The 13240-nt window shown below is 35.1% G+C and overlaps 1 pseudogene; it reads right to left on the bottom strand.

Moving 5' to 3' along the window:
* Positions 1-5236: 5236 nt before the first annotated feature.
* On the bottom strand, positions 5237-6395 carry LOC120590769 (nucleosome assembly protein 1-like 1; annotated as a pseudogene).
* Positions 6396-13240: the final 6845 nt, after the last annotated feature.

Genomic DNA, 13240 nt, shown 5'->3' with positions numbered 1-13240 from the left:
AATCCGGCTAACCTCTTTAAATAAATTAAAAATAATCCAGTACTTATTGAGCGCCTTTTATTGCCAGTACAGTGTACAAGAGTTAAAATTCTTCAATGACCGTGCTGGCATTTGAAAATTATTTCTCAAAATGCTGTTTGTGTGATCTTTGGTGACACTTTTAACATCTCTAAACATCAGTCTTTATGTTTAAGTCAAGTAGTAGATATCTGCCATGTACAGTTGGGATACCTATTAAAAGCTATCTGTAAAACTGTTACTGTTGGAGCGATCGGAGTTCTGGCAACACACATACCTCTAGGTCCTTTTCACTGCTGAAGAAATGAATTTCAATTCAGTGAATATGAGAAATATTTGTTTATTAAAAACACATTATGAGGTAGAAGACAGGTCAAGCCTAAAACTGGCTAGCCACGTGGAAATGAGGTTGTGTATCCCTAAGGATGGAATATGGGTTATAGCCTGAGATGATGGAGAGCTGTAACCCCAGGGGAGGGAGAGATCTGAGTTATGTTTGGGGCCCGTGATGGAGTGGTCCTAAAGACATTCCTAGGTGATTGGCAAGTGAGGTCACCTTGATTGACACCTGGCTGCTATATAACTTTGTCCAGTATGCAGGTGTTTACCCAGAATTCAGTCTGTTATAATTAGATCCATGAACTTCCAGGCATAGTCATGAGATTATAACGATGGTATAATGAAGCTGAAGTTACGGGCAGTACTTTCTGCGCATGTGTTTGTAGCTGGTTTACGTCAGCAGCTTTTATGGCCTTTGTGCTCTAGGATTTGGGGTAATTTATAACCCTAAAAGGGAAGTGTTTCTGGAAGGTCTTTAAGGAAAATCTTCAAGGGAAGTTTCTATGGTTACAGAGCTGGGCCTCTATTCCTTTGTTCCCCTGACGCTCATGTCGGACTAGCTACCTAAAAAAAACTACTTAGCTCAATTCCTGGCTCATGTTTTGCTCTCAATAAGTAGTAATTCTTATTTTAGATTTCATATGTCATTCTTAAATAACTCTAAGATGCAGGTAATACAATTTCTCTTATGGATGAAGGAGCTAAAACAATTTAAGAATGTCACATGGTAATTAAGCAGTAGAACTGGGGTCCAAATCCAGGTTCTTGTGGCCTCAAATTCTGTACCTGGCTTGCACATTAGCTTTCCTTGACTATTTATAAAATGCTGTGTCAGAGGTCAATCCCTAAAGATGTTAATTTAAATGAGGATTGTAATGGTTATCCAGGATTGATAGCTTTTTTTGCCCATTGCTTCTCCATATAAAGTACTTAGCATAGTGTCTGGTAGTACATCCTGAGAACTAAAGAAAGTTTTTATTAATGTTATTTTATATACCTGAACATTCCAAACAAATCCCCCACATTCTCTCTCATAGAAAATCAAGAAGGTTTTTGAGAAATTAACTTATCTAAATTGATTAATTGAATTGGTTAAATTTCCTGACTTGTTTCAAAACTCTTTTTGTCACAATATGTTCTAATAGTGTCAATGAGATATTTCAAAAATAATCAGAATAAGGGATACATAATCTCCAGGGAAATTTAACCAGGGTAGATCTCGACTAGTGAAGATATGAGAACAGAGGTAAGGAGCTGAGCTCAAAATAAGAAAACAAACAAAAATTCTGCATAGTAATTTATGAGCCTAGAGAATAGAATCTAGTGATGTTTTAGACCCTAATTAACACATTAATAGATAAAAAGCCTGAGGTTCGAAACTAAGTAACATGCATATTAAAAAAAAACTGTTAGAAAAACACCAACATAAAAATTGACAGAAAAAGAAACAATTGTAATAGAACACTTGGCTTAGAACATGTGATAATATAAATAGTAAATGACTAAACAGAGGTTGGACAAAAATTATTATAGTGGGTTGATGAGTAGAGGATATGTTGTAAGATATATTTCACCTACTACAATAAGAAGTCAATGGATAGCACATACACTTAATGAACAAAGAACTAACAACAAATACATTATTTAGTAACAGAGAAGTAAATAAGAAACAGAAAACACTTGAAAACAGTTACCTCTGGTGAGTAGGATATTATATGTGTGTAGGAATAGGGTGAAGAGGTAAGTGTTAAGGAAAAATAATTTTATTAAGCTTTCAGCACTAGTTGACATTTCAAACTGTGTGTATATATTACTTATATAAAGATTAAAGTTAAAAACCTTAATTCATATAGGAAAACTATTTTCAGGAAAATAAAACATTGACTTACAAAGAGTTTTGTAGGTTTTTCGGTGGAATGTTTGCAATTTTTCCTTTAGTTACAATTTTCTAAACTTGATGTACCTTTCATAAACACCCTCTTTCACTCTACTCCTCTCATGTATTTATGAAAAAGATGCACAGAAATTGATGGATTTTCAGGGATTCTGGGAAACATGGTGGAGTGAGAGACGTCCTCAGATCTCTCCCCTTGAAACAACAATAAGCTGAACATCTAAAACTGAACAAAAAACACCCAAACTGCACACCAGCACGTCTTAGTGTGGTATCTGTACATAAGAGCTACCACAGGTCAGAACCTGGGGTGTCGGGCGGTGGACTGAGAGAACTAAAGAAGCTGTCTCTTGTAGCCTCCGGAGCTCCCTGCAGAAATTGATGGATCTTCAAAGTTTGAAGACTTTCTGAAGTTTGTGTTTTGTCTACAAATTTGGAAAGATACTAACATGTCTGCACATGATGTCAGAATAATCAGCTAAAAAGGGAATAATTTAATCATTCATGGAAATGCAAAAAGTCTTTTGACTCACTGCCAAGTTTTTTCCTTCTCGTATAGACACAAATTCAATGCTTTTTAAGATTTATAAAAAAGTGTTTTAAATACATTTCCTGTGGAATGGTTAAATATAACTCCAAGCTTTTGTGTAAACGCACACACACGCACGTGCGTGCACGTGCGCGTGCGCGCACACACACACACACACACACACAGTCTCTTTTTTCTCAAAGAAGTCAAATCCTGAATATTTTTAATTAAATGCAAATTTTATTAAGGATTTCAAGTTACATATTTCAAATTTCTAGAATGAAAGAACCATTTTAGAGCTGGAGAGATGGCCTAGACGAACACTGATATCTCTTGAAACTCTAACTTTATTAAGAGAAAAATTCCTCGCAAATCATATCACCCTTAGATAGCAAGAAATAGTATTTACTCCTTCACTTTGGCAATAGCTATTTCCTAAAGGAACGGGAAAAAAGAGTGGTTTTGCTACTTTAAGTTCATTAAAAATGGGAACCTATCTTTAGATTGAAAATTTTTTAAGTTCAGCTGTGTTCAAATAAGCTGTGGGTACGAAAAAATCAGCACAGAATGTTTAATCAAAGCAACCAAGATTATTTTGAAAATGAACAGGAAAAACACGAGGTGCTTTCATGGCATTCTTTTCCTACAAACTATTGCAATCGGATAATAATTTCCAGTAGTTAATTAAAATCTCAGTAGCACAGTGGATAGTACTATGCAAATAACAAAAACTGTTCATATTCCAAGATCTTAATACTAAATTTCTAAAATGGAAGCTCAATTACCTCTAAAAATACACCTAATATAATTTTATTAAAGAGCAGAAACTCTAAGCTGTTCTGTAGTAACAATCCCGTTAGTCTACCCTCACTGTCAAAGCTTGTAAATTCACCACAAAAAATTAATAGTAATTAGCTTGAGGTATTGTAAATGTGGCTCTACAGTTTCAAATTTAATGACCTTTATCCCCCTAAAAATGGATTTATTTCCATTTTAGTCTCTACAATATGGTTATAACTAAAATACCTAAAAACAATCTTGGACCTTTCAAAATAGTTGGTTATCATCTACTTCTATTAAAATAGCAGCCACATAGTGTTGCCTGGCCAGATCCAGAATGAAGTACTTAACTTGGCTTTTCCAGTTTATTAAACTGGAATAAAATGCTAAATATCATAGTTGTGGTGAAAATAGGTCCAAATTATTAAGTTTTTAATAAGGTTGAGAAACATTTCATTAAATTTAACTTAATATGTCTAACACATCTGTGAAGTAGTTAATTAAACAGCATTACCATTTTAAAACCTAGTAAACAGAAGCATGGGTAGATAATATATTCATAGTTTAAGCAATAAGAATTGAAATTGACCACAGAGACTTGGGTCATTCTCATCAAAGGAAATAAAATTTAACTTTTTCATCTTTCTTTTAAAAAAATATTATATCGTTTAAGATTTTGTCTTTCTTTTTTACACCATTTTATTAGGAAACACAGTACACCTCTTCCAAAGTTGGCACCCTTTTCTTCAATACGGTAAACTGGGTACAATGCTTACTTCAAGCTAGGACTCTGCTTCCACTTGAATTAGTGTAAAATTAAGACGTTAGCTTGTGAGAACTAAAATTATATTTGACATTTTTATTGTAGGCTGCAAAAACAAAAACAAGCAAACAAAAAACTCAAAATAGGCTTGTCGAATGATGAAAATTCATCTTTTCCAGGGAAGCTGAAGGTTGATTCTACCACAAAGAAAAGATACTTAATGGAAGTTAAATTTAAAAGTACACTTAAAATAATAAACCTTAATATCTGAAAATACTTGGTTTTATTCACCTCCCTGTGGTAACCAATAACCATACTGCTGAGTTAGGGTTCTTTATAGTTAACTATGTAAACTAAATTATAAAAATCCATTAACAATCTAAATTAATGGGTGTGGCCTTGCCAGAAATTTTTAACTATATACTTGTTTTCACAAGTTTTGTTTTTGTTTTTTTTTTAAATGATGAATTATCTCAATATATATACTGCATTTCTAAAACAAAGTAATAAAAGGCAAGCAAACTTAAACCCATTTAACTGCCAGCTGAAAAAATACTTTGGTTCCTCTGGAAAAAAATTTAGCAAAACAAAAAATCTGTTTCATTTAACAGTTCTGTTTATTTTTAGAGCTGTAATCTAATAGTTACATGATAAAAATACTGCAGAAGAACCAAAACCATGTAGTAATGAATGAAAATGTGTGAAAGAATTTCTGCATTCAATATATCTGGCAGAAAAACTAAAGTTATAATGCTAGCTAGAAAAATTGGTCTTTAAAATATCCAATCTTTTCCTTAAAAAAAAAAAATCTGAGTTTACTAAGAAAATACAAAAACATAAGGCTGTAAGTAAATAATAGTTGTGTTTAGGTTATTACAGTGCCTGGTTATCCTCAGGCCACATACATCCTGCTTCACTGCTGTTTACACTCTGTTGGGTTTTGGTCTTTCTTTGAGTCATAGTCTGGATCATTTTCCTCATTTGCTTCTCCACCTTCTTCATAATAATCATCATCATCATCTTCAGTAGCATCTCCGGTAAAGTATAACACTGATTTTGGGATTATACGCTCATGTAAAAAGTGACCAGTTTCAAAGTCTGCAGCAAGGATAGCTTCAGCAGCATCATCCAGATCTCCACACTCAGGAACTTAAGGAGAGGCAGAAAAATTAAAGAAAGTTATTGGAAACTGTTTTGGTCACAGTATGAACTGTCTCATGTCTCTTGTGTTTCTGCTGCTTAGTGGTTTTCTAAGTGACATTCTTCCCTTTTTTCCAATCTATCTGGCACCCTGTACAACCCATAAATTTCTGGTCCATCAGAAGAAAAGCGAACAAAATCATTGGTTCTGACCTCGTCCTCTAGAGATCTTTGTCAGCATTTGATTTATGAAATATTCATTGTGTTCGAAGTGAAATTCTAAGACAAAACTTATAGACTGGCCAGCATCTGAGAACTTCACTTTAATAGTTTTCAAGTGCTTAAAATTGGTTCATCATGTTCCTGGACCATATCACTGAGAAAGTCAACATTCTTAAAAACAGTCAACCAAAATTCAGGAATTCTCTGGGGCGTCTTCTTTTTCTTCATCCTTTTCTCGTCTTCAGTCTTGGCCTTTACTTTCAGCTCCTCTGAAATTTCATCTTTCTCATCTGGTTTCCATTCACAGTCTTCTGTAGGCTCATAAACTGCATTAATGATCTTGAATTGCTTATCAAATAAAGACTGAGAGAGAAAAGCATACTTTCTTTCAAGATCGTGAACTTCCTCATAGAACTTGGCTTCTATCTGTACACGTTTAACTTGAAGGTTTTTGAGAGCATTCACTCGTCTTTTAACTACCCTAGGTAAGCTTTCATTGTATTCTGTTGGTGTTTCTACCAGAGCATCAAGTCTTTTCTAGAGGGCGGCAAGAATCTGAGGATTTTGCATCATCTGAACAGTCAGCTGATACACTTTGATTTTTGTTTCTTCACCAGTTTCTTCTTTTTCTACTACTTCGACATCATCCAAATTTTGATAATTTCAGACAGTTCACTGTTTTCAATGTCTGCCATGTTGTAAGAACTCCAAATATTCGTGCCTAGCATGGGGAGCCAGGTGGCTGGAGCTGTGCAGGCAGGAACTCAGAGCAGTGGCAGGAACTCAAATCCTGAGTTTTAAAAAGTTTGTTGACAACAATAATAGAAATACATGGGAATAAGATACTTCATTTTTATGCTTAGGAGCACAACCTTGTATTTTTTTTTTTAAATCAAAAATTAAATACTGGCAGCTTATAGCACGAAAATAATCAGGAGTTGATCAGAAAGGCAAGCTCTGTGATTCATTCACACGGGATAAATTTTAGCTCAATGTGTGCCTTAATAGTTATGGGCTCTACAGATCTTTGTTAATCAAAAATCTGTAAGTAACAGTAAAGCACTGTGAAAATCAAAGTGATCATTCTTTCCTTGCTAATGATAAGCAGTTTTAAGCTATAAAGCTGAGAAAGTGATAAATAATCTATTATAATCATTGAGTTTATTTAATACCTAGATATCAGAAGCTTTAACATTAATCATAAGAAAATAGTTCATTATGCTGCTAAGATACTACCATGAAAGACAGTAAGCCTGAAGAGTTTCCCAAAAAGGACTTCACGGTCTTTATTCTCTTTTCTCCTGTTAGTAAATTTCTGACATGCTTTCACTGAATCATACTTTCTTTAGTCACAGAAATGCTAGGCCTGAAGTATGACACTGATTACGACAGCAATATTTCCTATTCCAGAAATGGCTAACTTTGCAGTGGCAGTATTATTTTAGATTATCTCTGAATTAGGAATAATTGAAACAACTTTTTTTTTAAAGGCAAGGGAAAGTCATTTGGATGAAATGACTATGTATATTATGGGGTATGTGATAATGAATGTAATAACTAAGGTTACAAGCTGACTTTCAACAAAATACCATGTTTTCAGTCACTTTGAATTAATTAAAGTAAAACCTAGTTTTGACTTAAGTTTTTGGCATTTGTTTTCAGGCTTGTGTTTATGAGGGTAATGTTTTTGCATAAAATATCTATTTCCATCCCTTTGTTTTCAGTCTGTGAGTGTCATTTAATCTGCAGTGGGTCTCTCATAGACAGCATATGCATGGGTCTTATTTTCTTATCCATTTGGCCACCCTATGTCTTTTGATTGGAGCATTTAATCCATTTATATTTAAAATGATTACTGATAGGTACCTAGTTGCTGCCATTTTATTATTCATATTTGTTCTTTTTTTCTTTTTTACCCCTTTTTTCACAGAAGTTCCTTTAACATAATACTGGTTTGTTGGTGATGAATTCCTTAAGCTTTTCCCTGTCTGGGAAGCTCTTTATCTCACCTATTTTAATCGAAAGCCTTGCTGGGTAGTGTATTTGTGGTTGTAGATTCTTGTTTTTCATAACTTTGAATATTTCTTACCAGTGGAGACCCAGGGGAAGGGGGAAGAAGTGGCAGTTGACTGTCAGTGGGCTGCCTAGAGCAATTTGTGGGTTGGGTGGGGCAGGGTCTCAGGGAGTCAATGGCCATCAGATCAATACAGTCTCAGTCTTGCTGCAACTTCAGTAACCATTCTTGTGTTCCCACAAAAGTCTCAGATCATAGCAAGACCAGCTGCTGTCTGGGACTTACCCACAGTCCCTGAGATCCACCCAAGGTCGTGTGGGTAGCAGTGATCTGCCTGAAACTGTCTCAGAAATGGGCTCTCCTAGCACTGGCGGCTGGCTGGGAATGCTTGGCCCTCACTCAGTGCAGGGCGTGGCAGCTACCCAGCAACAGAAGTCCAGGGTGGGGCGGGGATCAGCCCATCCCCTCAGGCCAGCTCTTCCTAAAGCCCTGAGGGAGGGGTCTGCACAGTCAAGCTGAAGGGTCTGTAGATTGTCCTGTCAGGGGGCCAGACTAAGGCACAATGGTACCTGCCCTTCCATCCCTCGTTCTGGCACCAGGTAATGCAGACTTTCTCATTATGGATCCCATGCAAGCCTCTGACCCACTACCCGTGTCCCAGGTGAGTGTGGGCCCTTCAAAGGGATGTCTAGGGTTTCATTCTCCTTCAGTCTCACCCAGATGGCTGGAATCTCCTCTGGTTTTTACAGTCAGAGTTATAAACTCTCCTCTTCCCGGGACTGGGACCCTGGGCTGGGGATCCCCCAAATGAGGCAGGACCCCCCTCTCCTTCATGAGAGGCTTTGCAGCCTCACTCTCCTTCCTGGTGTTCCTCCACCACCCATGGGTGTGGGTCCAGCTTGATTTGTGACTTTGCCCCTTCTATCAGCTTTGATGTGGCTCCTTCTTTATATTATTAGATGTATGTATTATGATCAGTTGGGCTTCAGGTGATTCTCCACGTTATTTTATAATTTGGTTATAATTTCAATGTGGACCTGGGAAAAGGTGAACCCTATTTTTACCTAGTCTGCCATCTTCCCCGGAAAAAAAGAGTGTAATGATTTGAAAGTAGAAGAATTTATTCAGCAATATTTGAAAACTAAAGTCTCGGAGAATGTCTACTTTTGTAAATATTAATCTATATAGTTGTTCATATAGCCACTCTTAAATTGGTGGTAGATGAATTTTGATTTTGATATTGCAATATCAAAAATATTCCATAAGTTTTTGGTATATCTCCAACTTAATGTTAGAGGCAAATTATCTTGGATAAAAAAATCCTAATATTGTGAAACTTGTATAAGGCTTTTTAATGCCAATAAGAATAACATTAATATCTGATCCTTCTTCAATATTTAAGCTTATTTCTTTTTTGGACTCTTATTCTTCTTACCTCCTATACGTCAATATTTATTCTGTTCCCTACCTAACTTCTGTTTATACCATTTAAGCACCGCCCAAGTGAGTTCTCAAGTTCCAGACACCTTTCCTTTTGTCCCGTTAGTATTGCATACCCAGCGCTTTCAAAATTGGAGTTAGAGTCTACACATTGCTCTTCCTTTTGACTATACTTATTCTATCATTTGCCTATGAGTCACACAGATTCAAATCATCTTAAGTCTTTTGGATTCTTTAGCATGTCTAGCCACATGCCCTCAGCCCATCCCAGGACCTTATTCACAGACTGCTGTCCTACTTGCTGTCACCTGAGGGAATTCTCTGATTATGGGAGCAGGTTTGACCCAGGTATGGAGCAGGCTGAAAGTGCCAGAAAGTTTATTGCTTATAATTTAACATTTTAAACTAACATTTAAAATATATAAAACATACAGACTGAAAATATTGAAGTTAGTTACCTAAAAAATTTTTTTCTGTGATTTTGCAGAGAGTACATAATCACAATTTTATATATTCAGCTACCGATTTATGGAAATATTAGAAACTTGCAAAATATCTGTCAGAAGATGAAATGTTGAAGTCTCACAGTGCTGGCATAAAACAAACATTGCTTTTATCATATTGTCCATTCTTTTAAAGAAGACATGGAAATCCCTGCCTTAAACTAATCACAAAATCACATTTCTTGCCACATAAATCTAGTGAATGGGTTCCCTATCCACCTAGTTCGCATACCATGGCATTATCTGCCAGTCATTTTGTTCCATGGCATATTTATTATGAACTTGTTATTTTCTATGTGACTTATCTATGACCTGGTAGTAACTTTTCCCTAAGTAATAAAACAAAATCATGACTAAACTGATGGTGGAGCATCATGAGTGGGTAGAAGAAAAGCATGCTGGAATTTGATCCAGGGTGCCTGACATAGATATCTAGTCCAGATGACTCTGAGTTTTCCTATAAGTGCAGTCAGTGCTGGTGTTGCTGACCAGTCAGTGCTGAAAGAGTTCTGGGCTTCCGATAGAAAGGTTCCACAGTGGCCCGGGGCAGGAAGTATGTAAGAGACCTCTCCGAAATCATTGCCTGCTATGGTAATACATAATAAGTTTATTGGTCATGATTTAAATTTCACCCTGACCTAGTCATGAATGTGCCTCAGACATTTAGGGTAGAGAACGTGCCGTATATATCCTCACATGCATCCAAACCACTTAACTCATAGTTGGCACTTAATGAATCAACAAAGTTTAGATATATTTGGAAACTGCTATCTCCCTAAATCTAATAAAAATGTCTTCATATATAATAACTTTTTCAGTCCACACAACTTATTGAGGATGGTTTAATAGGTGAGGAAACGGAGATTAAAGGAGGTTAAATGACTGTTATTCAAACTAACCACTATAAAATAAATGAAAGAATACACTTTAGAGCTGTGCAGGCACAGTAATGTAAAGACTTCACTCTTCCCTGTACACAACATACACAAAAGGTGTCTTTCTGAGGCAGCTGTGGATCTAGTAACTGTTTGTAACAGCTTTATAATTAAGCATAGTCCAGGAAATGAGTTTCAATACTTAGAAATAATATCATACATCATAAAATTTACCATATGTGAGCAGAAACCCTATGTAAGTAGAAGACCATAGGAAATTATCTAGATTATATGACATTTGACTTTTTTCCTTCATACATGAGCTGAAAGAAAAAGCAATATGAAATACATCAGTTGTAATCACTATATACCTTTATTAACTTTTACTTCTCTTTACAGAATAAATCAGAAATGAACTTATACTGTATTAGAGATAACTGGCCCCGCATTGCCACAGTCAGAGAATTTAGAATGGAAATAGAAATACTACTTTCCCCGCCTGATGCCTTTTCATCTTCCTCTAATCTCCAATTGACCTTTTCCCATCCTCTCAATCCATTCTTGGTTTTTTATCACTGCTGGCAAATAAGAAGAGTTGGGGAATGCAGGAAATTCTTAGAGTTGCTCTGCAGGATTGTGGTCCTCTCAGAAGAAAATTACATTATTTTTCCTCCTTTTCCTTTACTTTAATTCCTGATATCTTATATTCCAATATCAAGGGTCATAACCCTCTAGAATATTTGTCCCACCCCCCAAATCACACTTAAAATAACTCTCCATTAAATTAATGGTTTTCAAAGGACAGAGAAAGACTTGGCTTCAGGATTTTGTTTTCTTATCCTGAAAAACTCTATTAGCAAGGAAATACTAAAGATCTGGTTAAAGCCTTGAAATTGGAAAAGGATAAATTATAGAGAATACAAATACGATGACTTGTTTTTCCTTATCCCTGACAACAAAGTTGCTTTTCAAAACTTAAAAAGAAAGGTCTGATAATTTCTTTTCTCATGGTTAGATACATTAATTATATTCCGTGGAATTAGGTAGTTATAAGGAATAAACATTAGGAAATGGAGATCTCAATTAAGGGTGCTCCCTTGTTTTTAATTAACTACATCCTTAAATCAAAAGAACTCTTAAAAACAGTCATTATTCCTTATTTAATGGTGATTTTTAAAGGATTTGTTGAGAGTCACCATAGATCAGAAATTAGTTGCTTGCATACCACTCACCTACCCTTCATTTAGAGTGAAATTATGAGAAAAAAATTTGGATTTAAATAATTAAACATAGTAATATTTTATTGTCATATAAAATATATTATTGTCATGTAAATATGGCATTATTTGTAATAAACTACCATTTTAATAATATATTCATTCTTTGTTTCGAATATTTGGTTCTGTTCTTTCACATACTACTATTAATTACCTGTAACTTTAGACATCCAGGGATCTGTTCTTTCCATTTTTCACAATATTCTACTAATGTCTGAAAGAAATCAAGTCAGAATCTCTGCTTTCAGGAATAAGGCTTCTTTTTTTATGTAGGAATAATAATAATAATAATAATAATAATAATAATAATAAAAGTAGAGGGTCTTTCTAAAGCTTTATTGTAGTAAAAAAATATAGAACATGGGTTTCTGGAAAGGTCTTGGCATCATTGATTTAGTCTTTAAAGAATCAATCTAATAGAAAAGCTTTAAAATTAATACAAAAATAAAATTCCAGCTATAAAGTACTGCCGTACTTTCAGTTTTTTGCTGTTTATCTTTGTCATTGATGTTTTACAAGTTATCTAGGAAAATGGAGCTTAATTTCTATCTTTAGTTATAATATTTAGAAACTGAACTTCCGAATAATATGGATCAACTTTGTGTTTTCTTTCATAACATCATCATGGTATAAAGAGAACATGGATTAGCCATTAGGGACAAAGCAAGACCAGAGGCAACGGGGCCGGGGGGGGGGGGGTGCGGTGTGTGAGGAAGAGAGGTAGAGAAGAGTAAAGGGGGTCGAATATATGGTGACGGAAGCAAATTTAACTTTGGGCGGTAAACACAGTGAAATATACATATGATGTATTATCGAACGGTACACTCGAAACCTATAATAATTTTATTAACCAATGTCACCCCCAATAAGTTTAAATGAATGAATGAATGAATAAAAGGATGGGCAAAGTGCCCTCTTAGCCCAATGGGCAACAAGTAAGTATCATAAAAGCAAAGACAAGCCCACTGAGGGTGGAACTACTTTAACCATCAATTTTTGTCTTTCAGTTTAACATATCATCTAGCTTTGATTGAAATTATGTGCTTTAAAAATGCTTTGATCATTTCTAGTATTCCCAAGTTTGAATTTTAATATTTGAAATTTGGAAATAAAGAAGCTGAAATGAGAGAAAATGAAGCAATTAAAGAATGAAGCTAGTAGTTGAGAAAATGAAGCTAATATTATCAATAAATCCAGGTATTTCGATATTTTTTTCTTATTTTGTGGGACTGCAATATTTGTTCAGTTTTTCTCTTCCTATTAGAGTCTAAGCCTTGTATTGATCTTTGATCTGTAAGTGAAAGTTGCATTTTTTTTTTTTCTATCTCGATATGTAGAAAGGGTACAGAATTGTGAGAATGGACGTTGGACTAACAATCTTTTCTTCACAAAATAAATTTCCTAGGAATAAGAAATACCCAATGTGAAATCATGTAATAGGGTTGA

Source organism: Pteropus medius, unplaced genomic scaffold (genome assembly GCF_902729225.1).
Source record: "Pteropus medius unplaced genomic scaffold, Ma_sr-lr_union100, whole genome shotgun sequence".
Classification (NCBI taxonomy): domain Eukaryota; kingdom Metazoa; phylum Chordata; class Mammalia; order Chiroptera; family Pteropodidae; genus Pteropus; species Pteropus medius.
The sequence above is the reverse complement of the archived record's forward strand: the minus strand, read 5'-3'. Positions and strand labels throughout refer to the sequence as shown.